This window comes from Podarcis pityusensis, assembly GCF_964106645.2.
Source record: "Podarcis pityusensis genome assembly, chromosome: 13".
NCBI lineage: Eukaryota > Metazoa > Chordata > Lepidosauria > Squamata > Lacertidae > Podarcis > Podarcis pityusensis.
The window spans coordinates 6,038,657-6,060,034 of NC_138038.1; the positions used below are offsets into that span (position 1 = coordinate 6,038,657).

Sequence of the window (21,378 nt, forward strand, 5' to 3'; positions counted from 1 at the left end):
AAACTAGAAAGAGATCTGGTGGTCCAGGCTTTCAGAAAGGACCAGAGAAACACTTTTGAGTTGCATGGCTTCTTTAAGGACTCAGTGGTCTTTGTTTTGCCTAAACGCAACAGAAGATGATAGGCGATTAGGAGAGGAGCCAGGTGCCTGGGATGAGCTGGCCTTCCTGACTCTATATAAAGAACAGGAGGAAGGTGTGCTCTCTGGATTAAAAGGAGGGGTGACTTTAGTTAGGCAGGGCTTCTACTTTTGGCTTAACCATTAGTTTGATACTTGTGTAGTTTGAAACCTGGAAAGAAAAGTGATGCGGAGGGAAACAACAGCAACAACCTTTGTCTAGAAGTTGCTCGCTTTGGGTCTTGGGAGCCTAACTGACCTCACAGAGAAGTTGAAAGTTGAAAGGGGATGGGGGTAAAGAATTGTGCACGTAGCCCTAAGCTCCTTGAAGGAAAAATGAGGTGTAAAAGAGTCAATGCAATGACTGCACTGAGGGAGGGAAATAGTCCCGTCTATGTTAGAACTGGCTTAGGAGGGAGATATGAAGCTCTGCTCCCATTTCTTCATCTGGCAGAAGTTTCCTCCTTATTCAGATCAAAGAAGGAGAGTGTTAGCAGCTTTGGGGAGTCTAGCATGCAGGCGTCATAACTTACTTCGTAGTTTATGAGAAAGGTGATTAAAAGCAGGAGGGAAAGCCAGAAGCCATTCAGGTGCACAGCTTGTAAACAATTTAGTGTCCATTAGTCGGAGCAAATCCACATAAAGAAGGTACGAGTGAAACACCTCCATTCAGAGATGCAGATAATGAGAAGAATCAATATGTAGCTGGCAGGGCTAAAAATGAAATGCTTCTAACATCATTTCTGTATCAAGCTCTTCCTTGGTGGTTTACACTTACAAAGGAGTATGCATCAATGTAGCTTGATTGCCTTAGGTGCATTATGGAAGCTGATTATCTTCTGATTAGAGTTGCCGCTAGAACTTCACCGAAGCAATATTTGAATTGAATTGAGGAATGCATTCTTGGATAAAACGCATGTGGAACTCTAAAGCCTAAATAGTTTTGATTAGTGTTGTGGGAGTAGGGAAGATTGATACCCCCTCCCACCAAAAAAACCCCCCAACTACCCAAGAGTGGAAGAGAATTTGGAGATGATTCAAGAGCCAGTGTGGTGTAGTGGTTAAGAGCGGTAGACTTGTAATCTGGTGAACCGGGTTCGCTTCCCCGCTCCTCCACATTCAGCTGCTGGGTGACCTTGGGCTAGTCATACTTCTTTGAAGTCTCTCAGCCCCACTCAACTCACAAAGTGTTTGTTGTGGGGGAGGAAGGGAAAGGAGAATGTTAGCCGCTCTGAGACTCCTTCGGGTAGTGATAAAGTGGGATATCAAATCCAAACTCCTCTTCTTCAGAAACTGGAAGTTCAGATATAACTAGTGATGTTTCAAAATGAGGGTGGGTTCAGTTCTTCATTCCAACTTCATATTATCTCTGATTAAGTCATCAAGCATATCATTCATTTGTTTTTTAAAAAAACCCCAATAACCACCTATAGAAATATCATAGTTAAAAAATTGAATATCTTCAGCTCCTTGCTTAGATATACTTTTGGGAGACATACGAGAATGGTATTTCAGCACGGTCCTAATAATGTTTTTTTTATATATATAAAAAGTAGTCTCCAGGATATGTGAAACCATGAATTCGATTGACAAATGAAGCCTGCTCATGCGAAGAGTGGATTTATGTTGTATTCCTAAACTGTAAAAGCATTTATTGCAACATGAGTATTGATCTAGAAAAATCAATGCTGCTTCCACCAACTTTGTTACTGTCCTTTCTCCTTTTCTTTAAGAAAGACAAGGTCCCACCTTTTAAAATATGGAAGCTTTCTGAAAGCTAGAAAATCTCAGGGGTTTCTGAAAACTTTGTGGTTTTTTTTCTATAGTGAGGTATGGTGCTGGCTGTAAAACAAATTGTAAATTGGCTTTTAGTGACTGACTTTCAGTGTGTCCTCACTATTTACAAGTAAAGCTGTGTTTTTAATTAACTTCAAGTTTAATAATGGTACTTTAATAGTAATTTACAAAACCATTTACAAATGCATTTCAGAATAATAAAAAGTAAGAAAACAAACTCATTTCAGTATTATAAAATCTAGTATTTTGGTTCTTCATTTCTCTGTACTACAGATTTAGAATCTGATACATGTATTTTTGGTAGTTAAACTGAAATTTCAAAGACATCCACAGCTAAAAGTTGATGGTAAAGTTTTTTGGGCAAATTTTCAATGTCATATAGGTCATATAAAATTCTCAGCTAAAGATCAGGAGTAAATTATTAATTTCATTGTTGCTAGTTAACCCAGGAATTTCCCAAGTAACTGCTTGGGGAATTCAAACTTTAATACATTATTTCCAATTCTGAACGTGAAATTTGAGTGCAAATTGTGCAATCATTTTGATTATAAATGTCTAACAAAGAACAGTGTTGAAAGGCCCGTAGCTGCATTAACAATATTGATAATGAGAAGAGGTTAACACTAAAGTAATCAAGAAAATATCATTACAATTCCAGAATGTACATTTCAAGAAAGCTTATAAAAAGCATATAGCACAAAAATATTTATTGAAGAATGCTTTTAAGCAACTGAAAACAGGCAAGCTTCCAGAAAAGGTCCTGTTTTGAAGAACTTCAAGGGGTGATTGGACCTCAAAGGCGTTTCAAGGCCATTTCAAGGTTCTAATTGAAATTTTCACAGCTGGGAGGACTTAAGAAGTTACTGTATTCCAAGAGGATAATACCACTCAAAGATCCAAAATTATTTTTGTGGCTGTTACATAGAATTGTGCCCTTGTATACAATTTTATAAATATTCAGCAATTACTTGGCGAAGGAAAGATTGCCACCATCAAAATTTGCACTATAGTATGCTAAGGAGGGACGCAGGTGGCACTGTGGGTTAAACCACAGAGCCTAGGACTTGCTGATCAGAAGGTCGGCAGTTCGAATTCCCACAACGGCGTGAGCTCCCGTTGCTCGGTCCCTGCTCCTGCCCACCTAGCAGTTCGAAAGCACCTCAAAGTGCAATTAGATAATTAGGTACCACTCTGGCGGGAAGGTAAACGGCGTTTCCATGCGCTGCTCTGGTTCGCCAGAAGCGGCTTAGTCATGCTGGCCACATGACCCAGAAGCTGTACTCCGGCTCCCTAGGCCAATAAAGCGAGATGAGTGCCGCAACCCCAGAGTCGGCCACGACTGGACCTAATGTTCAGGGGTCCCTTTACCTTTACATTTATGCTAAGGAGGCACTTAGGAAACATTTCCCCCTGATTTTGGTGATGAAGCCACCATTTGCATATGGAATTTTCTTGGAGAAAAAGGCTTGATAGTCAGTGGATTATGACCCAGTCATTGTCCAAAACCGCAGGTAACATTTATTTTTGTTTGAGACACCTTATATGGCTAATAGGTTAACAACCTTCTTTGGGTGCCCCCCCACAAGAGTTCCAGAGGGTGGCAACATGAGAACGGCCCATTTCTGTGGTGGCTCCCCACTTGTGGAAAGCTCTCCCCAGGAATGCTTGCCTGGCAACACTTTATATATATTTAGGCGCCAGGCCAAAACTTTCCTCCATAGCTTAATAGAATAATATTTAAAACACAAGGTTAGCTTTAAAGACATCTTTGATTTAGTGAAAATTATTAGCTTATAGAAAACATCATATATCTAAATGTAAACAAGTTTATAATGAGAGGTTTGTTGTCAAATGTAAGCTTTAAAAATTTGAAGTTCATTGAAAAGGGGGTCAAAAGTAATCTAAAAACATGAAGATACCGTATTTTTCGCTCTATAAGATGCACCAGACCACAAGACGCACCTAGTTTTTGGAGGAGGAAAACAAGAAAAAATATATTCTGAATCTCAGAAGCCAGAACAGCAAGAGGGATCTCTGCGCAGCGAAAGCAGCAATCCCTCTTGCTGTTCTGGCTTCTGGGATAGCTGTGCAGCCTGCATTCGCTCCATAAGACGCACACACATTTCCCCTTACTTTTTAGGAGGGAAAAAGTGAGTCTTATAGAGCAAAAAATACGGTAGTTAATCTCAATGTTAATTAAAGGGTTGTGGGTTTGAGCCTCGCCTTGGAGCAATTCCTGCATTGCTGGGGGTTGGACTTTGTTGTTGTTTAGTCGTTTAGTCGTGTCCGACTCTTCGTGACCCCATGGACCAGAGCACGCCAGGCACTTCTGTCTTCCACTGCCCCCCACAGTTTAGTCAAACTCATGCTGGTAGCTTCGAGAACACTGTCCAACCATCTCCTCCTCTGTCGTCCCCTTCTCCTTGTGCCCTCCATCTTTCCTAACATCAGGGTCTTTTCCAGGGAATCTTCTCTTCTCAGGAGGTGGCCAAAGTATTGGAGCCTCAGCTTCAGGATCTGTCCTTCCAGTGAGCACTCAGGGCTGATTTCCTTAAGAATGGATAGGTTTGATCTTCTTGCAGTCCATGGGACTCCCAAGAGTCTCCTCCAGCACCATAATTCAAAAGCATCAATTCTTTGGCGATCAGCCTTCTTTATGGTCCAGCTCTCACTTCCATACATCACTACTGGGAAAACCATAGCTTTAACTATATGGACCTTTGTTTGGCAAGGTGATGTGAACTCTGCAATTCTATGATTATATGGGGTGGGGGAAAATGAGAAAATAAAACTATGTTTCTGTTCGTGCTAAAACATATGAAGGCACTTAATTATATGCAGCTACATTTGAGATAATGGCCTTTGAAATAACTGTATGGCCCAAGTTATTTTTAAGATGCCAAATTAGTTTTGCTGATGTGTGCTTATCAGTAATGTCCACCCCCATACCAAATGGGTTATTTTGTTTATCAGAAGTGTGAACAATTCTTCTTTACAGCCAACAGAAGTAGCACCAATTTCTCTCATCATGTTTAATTGGAGGGAAAGGATATCCAAATGCAAGAGGCAGAGTCTAGTTTAGGAAGCGAAAGTGATGGTACAAAATCCAGCCACCATAATTTCTGAAGAAGATAAATGTTTAGCCTCAAAGGTCACTGTTGCATGCACCTCCTGCAAATACATTAAGCATTCAGTTACTTTGATTTCAGCAAAGCATTTGACTCTTCCATGAAAACGTTTTGGGCAAGATAGTAAAATGTTGGGTACACCCAAATGAAAATACCAGGGTTTACTTCTGAGTAAATGTTCATTGGATCAGATTGCATGGTGCTTAACTGTGGCCAGAGAGTGCTCTAGTTACTTGATGAATAAGTAACAGGGTGGTTATATCTTGTAGCTCCTGGCTTGCAATGAATTCAGTGTTATTAACTATATATATCTGCAAAATCCTTAGGAAATTTATTTGAAAGTAAATAATATATGGCACTTTGATGGCCCACTTTTACCTACATCAGAAGTTATTCACAGACTGAAGTCCCCCCCCCCCCCCGTAACTTTCTGACACTTGCAATATATTTTTAAAAATATTTAACCTGCGAAAAATATCGTCTTTTTCAGCTTGATAATCACCCTTTTGGATTTTCCCACTCTGCTGCCTACCAGAAGGATTTATGCCTGGTGACAGAGGCAATTAATGAGGCATGGCAAAGCACATATACTTAAATCCAGTACTTTTTTCATGTAAATAAAAGAAATATTAGGAGTCAGTGGTTGGAACACTTCGGATGAATTGGGTTGGATAATAAAGGATGGCATTTCTGACTCAGCAGTTGGAGCTGCTGCAAATGTTTCCACTGAACAAGAGGTGGTGCAGTGGATGTCCTTGGGCCGTACAATAAGATGATGCCAAACATTTGTTGGGCATCCTGAATTTTTGCCACCCACATTGGGTTCAAAGTGATGCTCCTGTAACTTGCATGTCTCTGAAATATAATTGATTAACCTACAAATTAAGATCACCCTTATCTAAGACTTGGTGAAGCTGCAATATAATAAAAATTCTTAGATTGTGTGTATGTGTGCACACACACACACAATTTTCTGGGCTTCTTGCCCAAGCACGACCTATATCTCATGAGACATCATACCCTCCAAATGTCCCAATTTTCCAGGGACAGTCCTGGAATTACAGAAGCCACCCCAGTTTCTGATTTGATCCAGGGATGTCCTGGTTTTGTTTTTCCCCTCCCCCCCATGTCAATGAGAACAATTAAAAGGTGTGTGTATCACAGGAGCCAACTCCTAGGGCCGTTCGGTCCCCCTAATGAAATATTTGAGGGGGTCAGCCCCCCCCCAAAAAGTTAATGGGCATTGTCATTCAAATGGTGGGTGGATGCTGCCTCAAGTGATCAGTTATATGGGGCAGGGCATACCTGCCCCCCATATTTTACTCAGGTTGGCACCCCTGGTATGTGTATAGATGCAAAAATGGAGTTCCGTTACGCTGAAAATAAAATACCTGCACCCAATTTAAGGAAATGGTGAAGCTAGCATATAAAGCCCTTCCTATAATTTTGGAGGAAACAGTCACCAATCCACTTTAAATCCTAAGCATTTTTACTCAGAAGTAAGTCCCACTGAGTTCAATATGATTCACACTCTGGTATGTTCCTGATAATTCTCTGGTGGTGGTTGTTGCTGTTATTTTCCCACCATTTTCCCTGACGGGCTCAAGGCAGCTTACAGCTAAATTTTTATCTCATTCTATTTTTCTGTGGAAGGTGTTGTACATGATCCCTTCCCTCACACATCTTTTCTGTATAACAATCCTGTGAGGTAGGTTCTGCGGAGAGGTTGGAAGTGACTCAAGGCAACAGATGTATATGACCTATATGTGTGCGGCGAGATGAAACGCAGGAATGTTGGAGCTTATGGGAGCTTCCACTATTTAATGAGAATATCCCAATTCTCTTTCTTTAAAAAAGAAGTTGAATTCTGTGACCTGCATGCTTTGACCTCCCAGTGAGTTTCTGAGCTTGATTCAGTGTTCATCTTATGCTTTAAGGCCTTCTTGTCGCCAGCCTCATCCTGCAGTATTAAGTCCAAACCAGCCAAATGGCAGAAGGAAAAGAAAATAACTGTTGAGAATGTGGTCATCCAATTATGGAAGTTGCGTTCAATTTATGTGGGGGTTATATCATTGGCTTGCCCAGGCAGGGGTTGGCACTTATTCAACTTAGCAACATATCATCCTAAAAGCCAAGTTAATAGCAGGGGAGGTCACAGCGCTGGAGTATGATGCAGAATTTAGGGAGAGGGCGGCGGAAGATCCCACAACAAGGTGGGATGTTCAGGATAGTGACACGTAGTCAGAGCTGGTTGCTCCTGATAAGAAAAAATCCTGGGCTGCGGATTTACTCTGCTGCCCAGCTCGTTGGGGTGCCACTCCCTGTGGGTCTCTCCGGTCAGCAAAAGGGTTCTCCAGCCAAGTTAAAGAAGCAAACAGTGGTCAGTAGACCTGATCTTTATTTGTTGCAATGAGGTTCAAACAGAGTAGGAATCCTGAACACGGGGTTGCGTGAACTTTTAAGACCTCTCCCCATTTTCCATAAAACATTTCAATGGCTTCATCAATACATCACAAATATGCCACAAAGTAGGAGTGTTTGGCATGTAGAAACATGAGCCCATCACCCACCCCTGGCAATAACCCATTTCCGACACCTTTTAACTACCCTATTCCCCAAAGAACAATAAGAGTATTTACACATCCCCCTAATAATGCCTTTATTGTCATTGTACAACCTGTGTACAATGAAATTAAATGAGCATCACTGCAAGGCTTTCCTGTATCAGGATTTATTGTGTGGCTTAGTTCAAACCTTGTGGAGGAACAAGGAGAATGTGACCTTATGCTTAAGGGATTATGGAGGCAGGGGGAGCCCAGGATTCCCCTCTTCCAGAGGAGTCATTTGCCGTTGGAACCAAGGAAATCTGTCAAACCGTTGAATTTTTGAGATTTTTTGATTCTATATTGGATAGTCAGAGGAAACAGTGTGATACATGGTGTCCGCGTATTGCTACAATTTTACAGACTGCCTTTCTGAACGGTTTTGCCGTTCTGAACCCTTGGTCTACCCGGCAGCAAGTCAGAATGCAAAGTTCATAGTCCAGGGGTCAATCCACATAAGCAAAGCTTAAAGCTTAGGATAAATTCAAGTAGCCAAGTCTGAAGTCCAGCAGTCAGGATACAGTGAAGAGTCGAATCCGAAGCACAGTCCTACTAGAGCTCCATCAACACAGGCAGTTGAGCACTCACAGAACCTCAGTTCTGCTTCCCTTTTGTAGTTTGCATGCTGTGTGCTGATGACGGAGGAAAGACGTCATGAAGAACAGCTGAAAGCCATTTTTACATAATAATAATACTTTTATTGTCAATGTACAACCTGTGTACAATGAAATTAACCGAGCCTCCCCCCCAAACACTCAGTCTCATTGCACTCTGTGTGCTTGTCACACAACACACCAACCCTGAAAGTCAGTTGCACTGTATTATTTTCTGTTCAGCAGCCTAACAGCCCATGGATAGAAACGAAACTTTTTTAGCCTGTTGGTATGACTGATTATACTTCTATATCTCCTGCCCAAGTGTAGAAGATTAAAGAGGCGCTGGCAGGGGTGTGAATCGTGCCTGAGAACTATTCTCACTCTAATGCAATGATCCCTTGCGATGTCATCTAGTGGGCTCAGGGGACAGCCCATGATACGTGCTGTGTTCACCACTTTCTGTCTGTGGCTGTCAAGCCAATGTACTACGCTGTGATACAATATGAGGACACTTTCTATTGTGGGCTGGTAGAAGGAGGTCATTGTCACGGTCCGGTCTATGGCCGATCGAAGTCCCAACTGAGGACGTCGGGACCGTGGGCAAGATGGTGGAGTGGGAGCAGGAATGAGAGCCCAGAAGCCAGGGATCCGAGGGCTGAGAAACAAGGAGGCACGAAGTCAAGGGTCCGAGGGTCGAGAAGCAAGGAGTCAAGAAGCCAAGGTCTGATGATCAGGAAGCAAGAAGCCAAATGCGGCAAGGCAGGAAACATGTTGCTGTGGCCAAGAGCCGAAGGGAAATGCTGACCTTGTATCCCTTCCCGGCTCTAGCCACCAGGTGCAGTGAGTTACCAAGTGGCCTCACCTGTGTGGCCTCACCTTGCCTTTCCAGAACAAAGTTAGGAAGGCCTCAGTCCTGTGAAGCCCTACTGGTCACAGGGCCCGGCTCCTGCACACACTCCTGACAGTCATCAATTGTTGTTTAACATTGTTGTTTCACAAGACCCTGAGAAAATGGAGTCTCTGTTGGGTCTTCCTAACCACTTGAGTTATATTGTTATCAGTAACTAGGGTTTAAATCAGGGGTAGAGAATTGGAATCTGCCAGAGGGGGGCTGCCCACCTGCCAATCACCTGATGTCATATGATGTAGGTGATTTATTTCACACACTTCCTTTGTAACCCTGTCTTGAACCCCCTCATTTGCAAAGTGTTGGCCACTACCCCAGCAGTGTGCTTCAAGAAACAGAGAGGGGCAAGAGTTAGGGGGATAATGTGGTTGGGTGCATTGTTGCAAACACCTTGTCCCTTTCATCAGGCCACATCAACTGAAATTGGACCCATGATGTTGTGCTGGAAAGCTCACTGGAGACACTACAATAATTGTGGTGTAAAGCTTGCTATGGAGGCAACTAACTTCATATACATATGTCTTGCATATACTTTCCAGTTGGCTTTTGAAGGATCTAAAATTCAGTTGTTTGTAGGCTTCTCATAGGCATCTGGTTGGGCACCATGACAGCAGGATGCTGGACCAGATGGACCACTGACTTGATCCAGCAGACTTTACGTATGCTCTTATTGCCTGGAGTTGATGTTTAACAGGCCCTGGACTATATAGATAAGCTTCCCTGAACTGGAGTATGTGATAGAGGCAGTTTGATACTACTGACCCATGGTATTCTCCTGGACCATCCAGGAGGGTTGGGAGTTGGAGGCAGTGTTAGGCAGTGGTTCTGCTCCTTCTTCCTGGGCCATGCCCAGCTCATCATTCACACCTCCTATGACCCTGTAAGAGCAATGGGTTTGATCAAGGGGGTAAGTGGCTGCATTTCAAACATTTCCCCCTTTACCTGACAGTGAGATGCAAATAACCACTATGATCCCAATCTCTATGTTTCTCTGAGGGCAACCCGCTCATTCTTATGAAGGGAAATAGCCATGGAGAGAGACTTCTTATGGTAAGCATGTGTCTTTAGACAGCAGATGGGAACTCATATCAATGAATGTCCCCACACCCCAAAAAAACCACACCCCAACTTGTTAAAATACCTGTGTTCTTTGTAGAGGGAATTTTTCGTATGGTGTAAAATTCATACAAAATGCCCTCCCTTCAGATGTCAAGGACATAAAGAATTACACATTTTTCAGAAGACATCTGGAGGCAGCCCTGTGTTGGGAGGCTTTTAATGATTGGTGTTTTTATTATGTTTCTAGATATGCGGTAAGCTGCCCAGAGTGGCTGGGGAAACCCAAGCCAGATGGTCAGGGTATTAATAATAATAATAATAATAATAATAATAATAATAATAAATTTCTTATTATGATTACTCATGTGGTCTACCGCTTGTAGCCACCTTAGTGAGGACGAGGGACTATATTAAGGTCTACTTTGAGCAGTCACTGTAATTGGAATGTCTGGATACCACCCACAAACTCCTTCACACAAAGAGAACATGTCTCTTCCCCCCTCTCCTGAGTGTGTGGCACTCTACAAGTTGCTGATGTGGGGAGGATCAGCCACAGTACTGCAGCTATTCAGGATGTTCAGTCTCAAACCCTTACCCGCGCATACCTTATTTATTTTAAATTCATTTTTATAATTCCTATTATATACTTTCCTTCAAAAGAACACAGCATGCTTTACAATGCACAACATAATAAACAGTGTATGTCACTACATAACATAACAGCCTTACAATACAAAAAACTAGAAGTTATATAAATACAATTCATAATAATAAGCAATACATAGTCATAATACATAGTGAGGATAATGAATGTGAATACACACTGAAAAGCAAAGTCAAATTATACACAATGTCATCCCAGCAATAAACTCAACTCCTATAAAATAAAGTCTGATAGCATAAGTTATTACCTACTTATCTGGGGTGCAAATATAAAACATAATGCATATCTAACAGCAACAGCCGTCTGAAAAACAAGGGGGGGACGACAACAAGCAGCAGCATATCTAAAGTGTACAGAACTGTCTATACGTGAATATATTTCTCTCCGTACAAAACTAGCTTGATCTCAGAGGGTAGCCTCTGTTATTAAGGAGAGGGAGAGGGAGAAAAATGTTTGAAGTTCAACTCCCTTTTCTTTCCTTGATAGCTGGGCTTCTGGGACCACTGTTTTTGCCGTGGGGAGCCACCATTGATCTTAAAATTGCTGGGGCAATCAAAGAACCCTGAATCAGCTGATCAGCTGCAAAAGTGATGGGAGATGCATGCCATTTGAAGTAAAGAAGCGTTGGGTGGAAAGGTACTCTGATGTAGAGGGGTTCACAGCAGAAAGTAATTAGTGGAGGAAGGGTAAAATATTCATTGCCTGAGTTCTTCTTGTACCCTGCAAAGTGCAACCTCTCCTCATCAGTTAGCAGACGTTAGGAAGTGAATGGGATTCTCAAAGTCCTTGGCTAACAAATGTTTGTTTCCACTCTGAGATTCCTACACAGTGCTTGGTACATAGACTTGGGTCATAGGTTCTATTTGTATTTGCTCTCTATGAAACTCCTTGGAGTGCATGTTGCATCTTGTACTTTAGCTGAGTCTTGGCAAGTGATAATCAGAGCCAGAATAACTGTGGGAGCCAAAGCTCGATACTTATTTTCAAGGCTTTTAGGAAGTGTCTGGGTAATTTTCCATTTGCACACAACACCAGCTGCAAAAAGAAAACATGCTCTTCCCTGCAGCTGATCTTAAAGACAAATTGTCTTGCCAAATTCTAAGGCATTGTTGTGGAGATAAATTGCCTCTAAATACATTCTTCTTTTGGATGGACTAAACAATTGCCATGGTTAGCAGGGTGATGATAATTGCAACAAACAGTTGGGAATAGAAATTTTATTACACACATCAAGCTTGTATGCTGCTAAATGCTGCCTGCACATTCCAGCACCTTCAGAATCTTAAACATTAAGCAGCATCATGCATCAGAGCTTTCCTTCTCAAGCCTATTGTACCTGTTTAATGCAGTCCTGCTAGGTCCATTTTCTTCAGTATCTGATGGTGAGATGGAAATTGTCCCAGAGATTGCAGGGAAGACATACAGGAGAGAATGCAGTGTAATATGTTGTGGTCAGCTTCTGAAAGAATAAAATTATGGTGCCTTGAGGAGCAATGGAGGTGGACCCTGATGGGGTCAGGGGTGCTTCATGGGTGGAATCCTGTGGTAAAGTGGCAGTCCCCAGAAATAAAACTTCATCTAAGGTGTAAAGCCCTTGTCTGTCATATAGCAAGTCCCTTTTCATCAAGATAACGGTAAAGGTAAAGGGCCCTTGACAGTTAAGTCCAATGGCTGACGACTCTGGGGTTGCGACGCTCATCTCGCTTTACAGGCCAAGGGAGCTGGTGTTTGTCCGCAGACAGTTTTCCTGGGTTATGTTGCCAGAATGACTAAGCTGCTTCTAGCGCAATGGAACACCGAAATCAGAGCGGCGCATAGAAATGCCGTTTACCTTCCCGCCGGAGCGGTACCTATTTATCTACTTGCACTTTTGGGCGTGCTTTCGAACTGCTAGGTTGGCAGGAGCTGGGACCGAGCAACGGGAGCTCACCCCGTCACGGGGATTTGAATTGCCGATCTTTTGATCGGCAAGCCCAAGAGGCTCAGTGGTTTAGACCACAGCATTACCCACATCCCTTTTCATCAAGATATATGCCCATCATTGACACCATAAAATGCAAAAATGGGTAAGTGTCCAAGATGTTGACAAAATGACTGTTTTATTTTTGTAGCAGCCCAGCACATTTGATCCAACTATCATTTTAGTCCTTCTTCAGGAGCTGTAAAAAAAGACAATGCATCACATGAATATTCAACATCAATATTCAATGTCAAAAAACCAAAGTAAATTCATTATATATAAAAAGCATAAAAGTTGATATGTATACTTATTCAAATTGATAAACATCCTGCCGAGATCTCTAAGAAATGTATAACTCAGACACATAAGTGGCAATTGTTTGAAGGCAATGAATTATACATTCTGTGAAGAATCGTACATAGGTGTTGTCATATGTGATAGAAAATTGAGGACTTTTTGACTTATAAACATAACAACCATGCACACATGAAGGGAGCACTCAAAACCTGTACACAGATTATGGTTAGGGTTAAGGTCACAGATGGAGAAATACCATGAATAAAAATGGCTTTGGAAAGGAAGGTTGCATTTTCAGAAATCCAGGCCTAAATAAAATATCCCCCCTCCCAATACTTCAGACAACTCTTGTTTAACTTTGTACATGGCACTTTCTAAAGAAACAGGTATGACGAGGCCCCACCTTGCAATTAAGGACACAAGGAAACAACTGGGGGGGGGTGTTTGGAGGCATTGGTAGGAAGGGGAAGAATATGTGAATATTTCCATTATATGTGCTTTGGCTAAGTTATAATAAGGTATAGGGACCAGGGAAGGGTAAAGGTAAAGGTAAAGGGACCACTGACAATTGAATCTCTGTGATGGAGTGAGCTCCCGTTGCTCGGTCCCAGCTCCTGCCAACCTAGCAGTTCAAAAGCACATCAACTTGCAAGTAGATAAATAGGTACCGCTCCCGCGGGAAGGTAAACAGTGTTTCCGTGTGCTGCTCTGGTTTTTCCAGAAGTGGCTTAGTCATGCTGGCCACATGACCCAGAAAAACTGTCTGCGGAAACGGACAAACACCGGCTCCCTCGGCCTGTAAAGTGAGATGAGCGCCGCAACCCCAGAGTCATTTGCGACTGGAGTTAACTGTCAGGGGTCCTTTACCTTTAAATTACTTAGAGTCCTAAATCGCTCCCTCTTATCTGTCCTCACACAATGTTTCTGGACACTGAGCAATACTTCTGTTCTCTCTTCTCTATCTTCTCTTTGCCTGCATCTGGCAAAGATTGTGACATTTACATACTTGGCCTACCTCCAAGAATTCATGCTGCAGAACATTTCTCCACCCCCCAGCGGGAACATTTGATTTGTCATGTATCAAATCAGTCGTGTTCTACGTACTACCCGTGGAGATTGTTGGTACCTCTTGATTCATTTCCAGCAGTATTCGAGACTTGAGTTAACAGCTGCTTTTTCTGGAATAGAATGTAATTTGCTAAGTAAGACAAATGTCTGAAACTAGGAAAGCACTGTCAAGGCAAGTCATGATTCTATGTCTTGCGGTGCTCTTGTTTGTACCCCCCAAAACAAAAATGTGATTTGGTTTAATGCCACCCCAATCTCTGAGCAGAGAGATTTCAGGGCTTCTAGGCTTTTACCCAGGGTTCGTGCTTCCTTTGCAACGTGGCACAATGGAGACTCTGGTGTCTTTATGATATATGGTTTGTTTACACATATATACAACCTGAGCCTACGAAGGAGAGGTTCACAGCATCAACACCCCAAGAGAGCCTTGCTTCCTTCATAGCCACAGCCTTGGATCAAAACAGAAATAAAACATTGCTCTGTCTCTCTCAGTTCCAAGATTGCTGTAAGTCACACCATTTTACTCTCTGCCCTCAACTCTGGCTTTGTCTATCTAACTCTCTGTGAGTTGGGGGAGGGGGCCCACCCATTTGCTGGCCCCACCCAGATTCACTTCCCCTTAATGGCCCATTACCCAGGTGATCGCCTAACCAGGAAGCTAGTCTAGTTTATATTTTAACACTTGCTGGATCAAGGGTATAGAAAGGTCTTTGACATACAGCCTACTCCCCCCGCCACAAACTCATCACAATATGAATTAGGGAGTGTGACGTTAACATATGAGAGTGCTGGAGGTGAAATAGTTAAACAGGTTACCCAATCAGAACCCAGGGAGGTGGAGTCAGAGGGACTATAAAACCAGCTCTGGGAGGGGCAAAGGGAGGAGTTTGTTGGGAGTTGGGTGGTTGGTTGGAGTGGGAGTGAATTGGGATAGAGTCTGTGGGTAGGTTGAGTTAGTGTAGTGAGATAAGCTGAGTCAGGAACATTTAGGAGCTAGGAAGACGAGCAAATATCTGAGAGGTGGTTTAGTGAGTGAGAGCAGGTAGCAGAAGTTATAGGTCTGGATAGGCACCCCATGATTGTAATTGGCCGATACCGTTTATGAAACCACACGCTTGTTAAACTGCAATAAATAAACAGAGGTTTATGTTCCAATTTAACCCTGACTGGACTCAGTATTGTACCAGGTAGGGCCTGGGTGGTGGCAGCGAGAAATAAAGTGGTGGCACAGGGATCAATAGACGGTGAAATGTCCAGGGACCCTGTGTGATCGCTACAGGGAGTAGCTTTGCAAGCAATATATTTTTCCTAAGATAGTGCATACTCTATTCTATCACAATCTCTACTTTCCCAAGCAGAACAACACTTATTCATTTAGAGCATTGATAATATGCTCAGCTGGACCCCGGGGCAGAAAATGCATGTACATTAAAACTAAAATTAACAATTTAAACAAAAAATAAAATACTACTGCAACAATGGTATAATTTACTGTAAAATCACAGAATAATAAAACCACAAGGCAGCAGCAAAAACCTTTTTTTATTTTAAAAGAAGGGGGGGGCTCCTATTTTTTAACAAAAATCTTGGCAGTTAGGTGAAATTTGCCGGCTTAGCCACCGTTTCTGCGGGAAGGGATCCTGCCAAACTTGAGACAGATAGATGCAGGGTTGCTGCTGTTTTGAGTGGGGGCAGGAAGAATGTCTCCTATGCAAACAGAGATGTCAGAAGTTAGTGTGCATCCTCAGGATGTTTTGTGCTCTTGCCATCTAACTGGTAGCCTCTGCTTTGCCCACTCCCTTGCCCCCAGGGTCTCAGCTCTTACTTCTGGGTCAGGGTTGGCAAACGCACTCACAATATGTCCAATCCAATTTTCAATCTCCAACCTTTTCAGGGGGTCAACGCCACCTCCGTTCTCTCCTAATTCCCTTCCTCTGTGATCGGGTGTGCTCCAGTTTCTCAGAGCACAATCCCGCGAGCATGCCAGGCTGGAAGCCTTCCATAATACACATTATCTATCTGTTGCGTGGCAAGTTCCCACCTCCCCCCTCAGAAATAAAGATGCAAGACACCAGAATTTAAGGTTAATGGGTCAAATTAGGCCACAACTTTATTGATTACTGGAATTGAGTGGTATTGGCTTAGGCATTGGTCCTATCAGCTAACTGGCTTCAGCCCGTTTGGTTGAAGACCAGCAAGGGCTAACCACCAGTAGGGGGAGTCCTGCTGATGCACATCGACTAGGGGTCACCGATCGGGGGCATGCCGTAGGCCCACACCCCCATAGGCTTAGGACAAGGCAACGCCCCCTGGAATCCTTTACTGGACTACCCTTCGATTTGGGGGGAAGGCGATGGCGATTCCTCCCCCCACCCAATTCATCTGCATAACAATACCCCTACCAATGCCTAACCGCCAATGCCCAGGAAGTTGTGACGGTTGCTACGAGGTAGGCGAAAAACCAAATGGCTGATCAGCTGGAGCGCGGAGAGGAAAGAGGGAGGTTCTTGGCCACGCCAGCCCTAAATAGGGTGGGCCACGCCCCCCGGCCCAGCCGATTGGCTGGCCAGGGGGATGACGCGTCTGAGGATTCCCCCAGTATCGCGGGGGCTGTGCGCCACCCCCGCGTGCGTGGGTAGGGGCGTGAAGCCCGCAACCCCACCTCCTCCCTAGTTCGGAAGTGGCTTTATCTACTTTGCAAAAATTAGTCAAAGCATATTAAGGATTTTGTTTGGGAACAATGTTTTTCTGGATACTCTGTAACAATCCCACTCATTTTTGAATTTTTGGTTTGATTGGTTCCTGATTGCCTCTGTTATTTTGCTAGTTCTAGATATTCACATAATTTAATTTGCCATTCTTCCTTCGTGGGTGTCCCCCCCCTCCTTTCCAGTTTTTAGCAATCAGCATTCTTGCTGCTCTTGTTGCATATAAGAAAACCCTCCTCTTATCATTTGGCATATCAGATGTCAAAATGCCTAGAAGAAAGGCTTCTGGTTTTTCCACAAATATTTGTTTAGACTTTTTTTTTTAAAAAAACTCGTCCTAGACAATATCCCATTGAAAAAAAACAACAAAAACCCCACAACCCCACTACATGTGGTACATTGTTCCCTCCGCTTGCTTGCACCTCCACCATATGTTTAAATTTGTTTTATATATTTTGGCCAGTTTGCTGGGGGCCATGTACAATCTATAAAGCATTTTCATAATTTTTTCCTTTAGTGTGATCCAAGCAGTAAACTTGAAATCTCTTCTCCATAATTTTTCCCAATCGTCCATCTGACTGGAGTAACCAAAATCCTTTGACCATTTGATCATCACATCTTTAACTTCCTCCTCCTTTTTTAATTTTTTTAAATTAAATTTGCTTGGTAACATAACATTATTATATATATTCTATAAAACAAAGAATACAGAACAAAATTCATTCATACTACAATGCCTAACTACTTAACATTAATATAAATGGTTTCTGAAAAAAGGCTTACATAACAAAATCAGTTCAAAATACCATCCGGTTTACTTCCCCCTCCCTCCCCACTCCAGCCCTCCCCGCCCCTGGTCAGGCCTTCCTTCTTCATATCTTTATCCATGTACACAGTCTGTTCATTCGAGCTTGTATGTTAGGGTTGGCTTCCTCTCTTTCTATCCAGTTCCTGTAAAATGCCCATTTATTTGTGATTCTTTGGCATTTATTTTCCCATCTATCCTCTGCCACTATCTGTGCGAATATTTCTGATTGTACGTATTCAAAAACATAATCATTCCATTTCCCCATATTGCATTTGGCCTTTTCTTTCCATCCCAAAGCAATAACTGCCATTCCAGCTAAAATCATAATTTTGTACAACTTTTGCTTATTACTCTTTACTTTGTTATTTCCCAGTATTCCTAAAAATAACAAATCCCTATTAACTTCTATGTTTATTTGAAATAATCCGGAAATTACCTTTATAATCTTTTGCCAATATTCCTTAACCAGATTACATTCCCACCACATGTGTGAATATAGTCCTTTTTCCTGACCACAATGCCAGCATTTGGGACCAAACCCTTTCACTATATACGCCATTTGTGCCGGAGTTCCATAACATTTTAATAAAAATTTTCTACTTAATTCTTTATACTTTTCTATTTTAATATTGTTCATATTCTTCATCAGTTCTTGAACTGTGTTTGGATGGATCATACCTTCCTGCTCCCATTTAATCTGAATTATCCTTATCATTCTTTCTTTGTCGCTTATCATCAGTTTATATAACATCCCTGCTATCCCTTTCTCCGTTATTTGTCTTTTGTTCAACACCATATCTATTTTGATTTCTGTCCTCATCGTTTCCTCTGCTCCTTCCGTTTTTATTAAATCATAGGGTCCTTGCACTTTCAGCCAATATTGTTTTCCTATTTTTTCTAAAAAAACTTTTTTTGTAATTAAATTCCCTTCTTCATCGAACATATCTTTTAATTTATAAAATCCCTGATCTTCTAATTTCTTCCACCAACCCGATTCCCTTTGACCCTCTTGCATATATTTTAATGGCGTCCACCTTGAGTATGTTGGCATCCATTTGGAATTCCAATTCTTCCAGATTCCTAACGCAGTTTTCCTTGGTCCTATTGTCTTCTTAAAAGCCATATTAATGTCTCTATTAAATATCCCTTCTCTTCCTATTCCTTCATTTATTTCATTCTCCAGCCTTATCCATTGAATCCCATCCTTATAGCCAATATCTATTAGATTTTTCAATTGGAATGTTTCATAATAAAATTCTAAGTTCGGTATTCCCCATCCCATCTCTTCTTGAGATGAATAATTTACTATGTCTGGGGTTCTAACTCTTTTACTTCCAAAAATCCAATTTTTAAATACCTTATTCCATGTTTTGAACCATATTTTCCTAATGGGTAGTGTAATTACTTGAAATAAATATAATAATTTTGGTACCAGAAACATTTTAACTGCTCTAATCCTCTAATCCTACCTAGAATAGATAAATTCTTATTTTTCCATGATTTTATGTCCTTCTTGATCTTCCTCCATGCTTCTTTGTAATTTACATCTGGAATCCTAGCAATATTTTTAATAATATTTACCCCCAAGTATTTAATTTTTTTTTTATTGATATCCATCTTTGTCATTTTTGCAATTTCCTTCTTCTCCTCTTTATTTACATCCCAAAATAAAATTTCAGACTTCTCCAGATTTACTCCCAATCCCGACTCCTCTTTAAAGTCCTTCAAAATTATCATAAATTCTCTTACACCCTCTAAGGGGTTTGTAAATAATAATAGGATATCATCTGCATACATGTTTAACTTGATTTCTTCCTTTTCTTTCTTATATCCTTTTATCCTTACTGAGTTTCGTATTCTATCTGCCAAGTACTCCATACCTAATACAAATAGTAGTGGTAAGAGTAAACATCCTTGTTTAACTCCTCTTTGTATAATGAATTGATCTGAAACCCCCTCATTCACTCTGACCACAGCCTTCCCTTCTCTATACAATTCCTGGATTGCTTCCACAAAGTTCTCTCCTAATCCTACCTCCCACATAATATTCCATAAGAACTTATGTCAAAGGCCTTATACACATCCAATTTTAAGACCACCAATTTTCCTTTTACCCTGCTTATTAATACGTTAAACACATTTCTTATAGGATGGCCTATGTATCTTCCCTTAACAAATCCATATTGATCTTCCTTAATTATTTTAGGTAGTACCTTTTCCAGTCGCCTTGCCAGGATCTTTGTAAATATCTTATAGTCTTGATTTAATAGGCTAATTGGTCTGTATGACCCCACCTCTGTAGGGTCCTTTTGTGGTTTTTCAATCACTACTATTTCCGCTAGTTTCCAAGTGTCTGGGGCTTTCTCCCCTTCTAAGATATTATTAAATACTTTTTTAAGTTCTAAGCCCAGGATATCAATTGTTTCTTTATAAAAATCTACCGTAATTCCATCTAAACCTCCCAATCTAGCAGGTGTCTTACAGCGACATCTGTCACCCCATTGATCACCAGGGTGGATTCGGCTGATCTGGCTGGCTAGGCGGGTATCCCCTTCCTCCCTCACTGCTCCATGTGCGTCCCTCCTGAAGCTGCACGCTCGGTGGAAGAAGACGACCATCCCAGATAGAAGGAGTGTACCGTTCTTCAGTCAAGGGTATACGATAGCTGCGCTCCCCTGCTAGAACCTCCAAACAAGCTCAACTTCCTCCTCCTTAACCTCCCAATCTTTTTTTTTTATATACTTCTTTTTATTAGTTTCAATTCACTATACAACACCAAACAATAATAGAACAAAAGAAAAAGAAAAGGACAAAACATTACATAACAAAAAAACACACACACACACCAACAAACCAAACATACAGTAACTAAACAACACATCAATAATTGACTTCCCTTCAACTCGGTTTTGGACTATATTACAAAAGGTTGAATGAATGAATTTATTAATATGGTCACAGACCAGCGTCAACACACACAATATCACAGATCATAAAATAATAATAATAATAAAAAATATCAAAAATACAGAGGACAATATGAGTATAACAAGCATTTAAATATAAAAAAATAAAATTAATTATTAGCGTGCCCCCTGTAATTAACATTTGGGGGTTTGGTCATTATGGGATACCACTTGCTTCCTGCGATTAATTGCAGACGCACAGAATTTGGCTACATTTAATGTAGTCTTGGGATTCTTGTCCTCTAGCAGTAGTTTTAAACTATGGTGTCCCGATTCTTTCCTGGACTTTTGCAAAACAGGTGTAATAAAAGTCAAACGTATATCCTCATAAAGACAACAGCGTAATAGTACATGTGAAGCAGTTTCAACTTCCAACGAGCCACAGGGGCAGACCCGTGCTGTGTATGGTTTACCCTCAAATCTGCCCTGAAGTAAGGCAGAAGGGAGAACGTTGAATCTGGCGAGGGTAAAAGACCGTCTGTATTTGGGTACCTGAAGACCTGACAGATAGTTAGCTGGAGAGAAACCTCTCCCATGGTCCCTTATTGCAGGATGTTTGATCATTTCGCTCATGTGGCGTTGTAATTCTACGTCCCAGATACGCTGGCGAATTGTAGTCCTAGCTTTCTCGAAGCCTGTCGCTATCAGGGTCTGCTGTGGGATCCCCAAGCCTTTAAACTTTTCCAGCAGTGTAGCTTTC

The 21,378-nt window shown here is 41.7% G+C and overlaps 1 long non-coding RNA gene across 1 annotated transcript in view; it reads left to right on the forward strand.

The window, feature by feature from the left end:
- Window positions 1-3,825: 3,825 nt before the first annotated feature.
- LOC308460698 overlaps window positions 3,826-21,378 on the forward strand; it is a 98,837-nt gene continuing 81,284 nt past the window's right edge. The window contains exon 1 of the long non-coding RNA XR_013978734.1: window positions 3,826-4,090. This is a non-coding gene — a long non-coding RNA (uncharacterized lncRNA). The remainder of the gene's footprint in view (window positions 4,091-21,378) is intronic.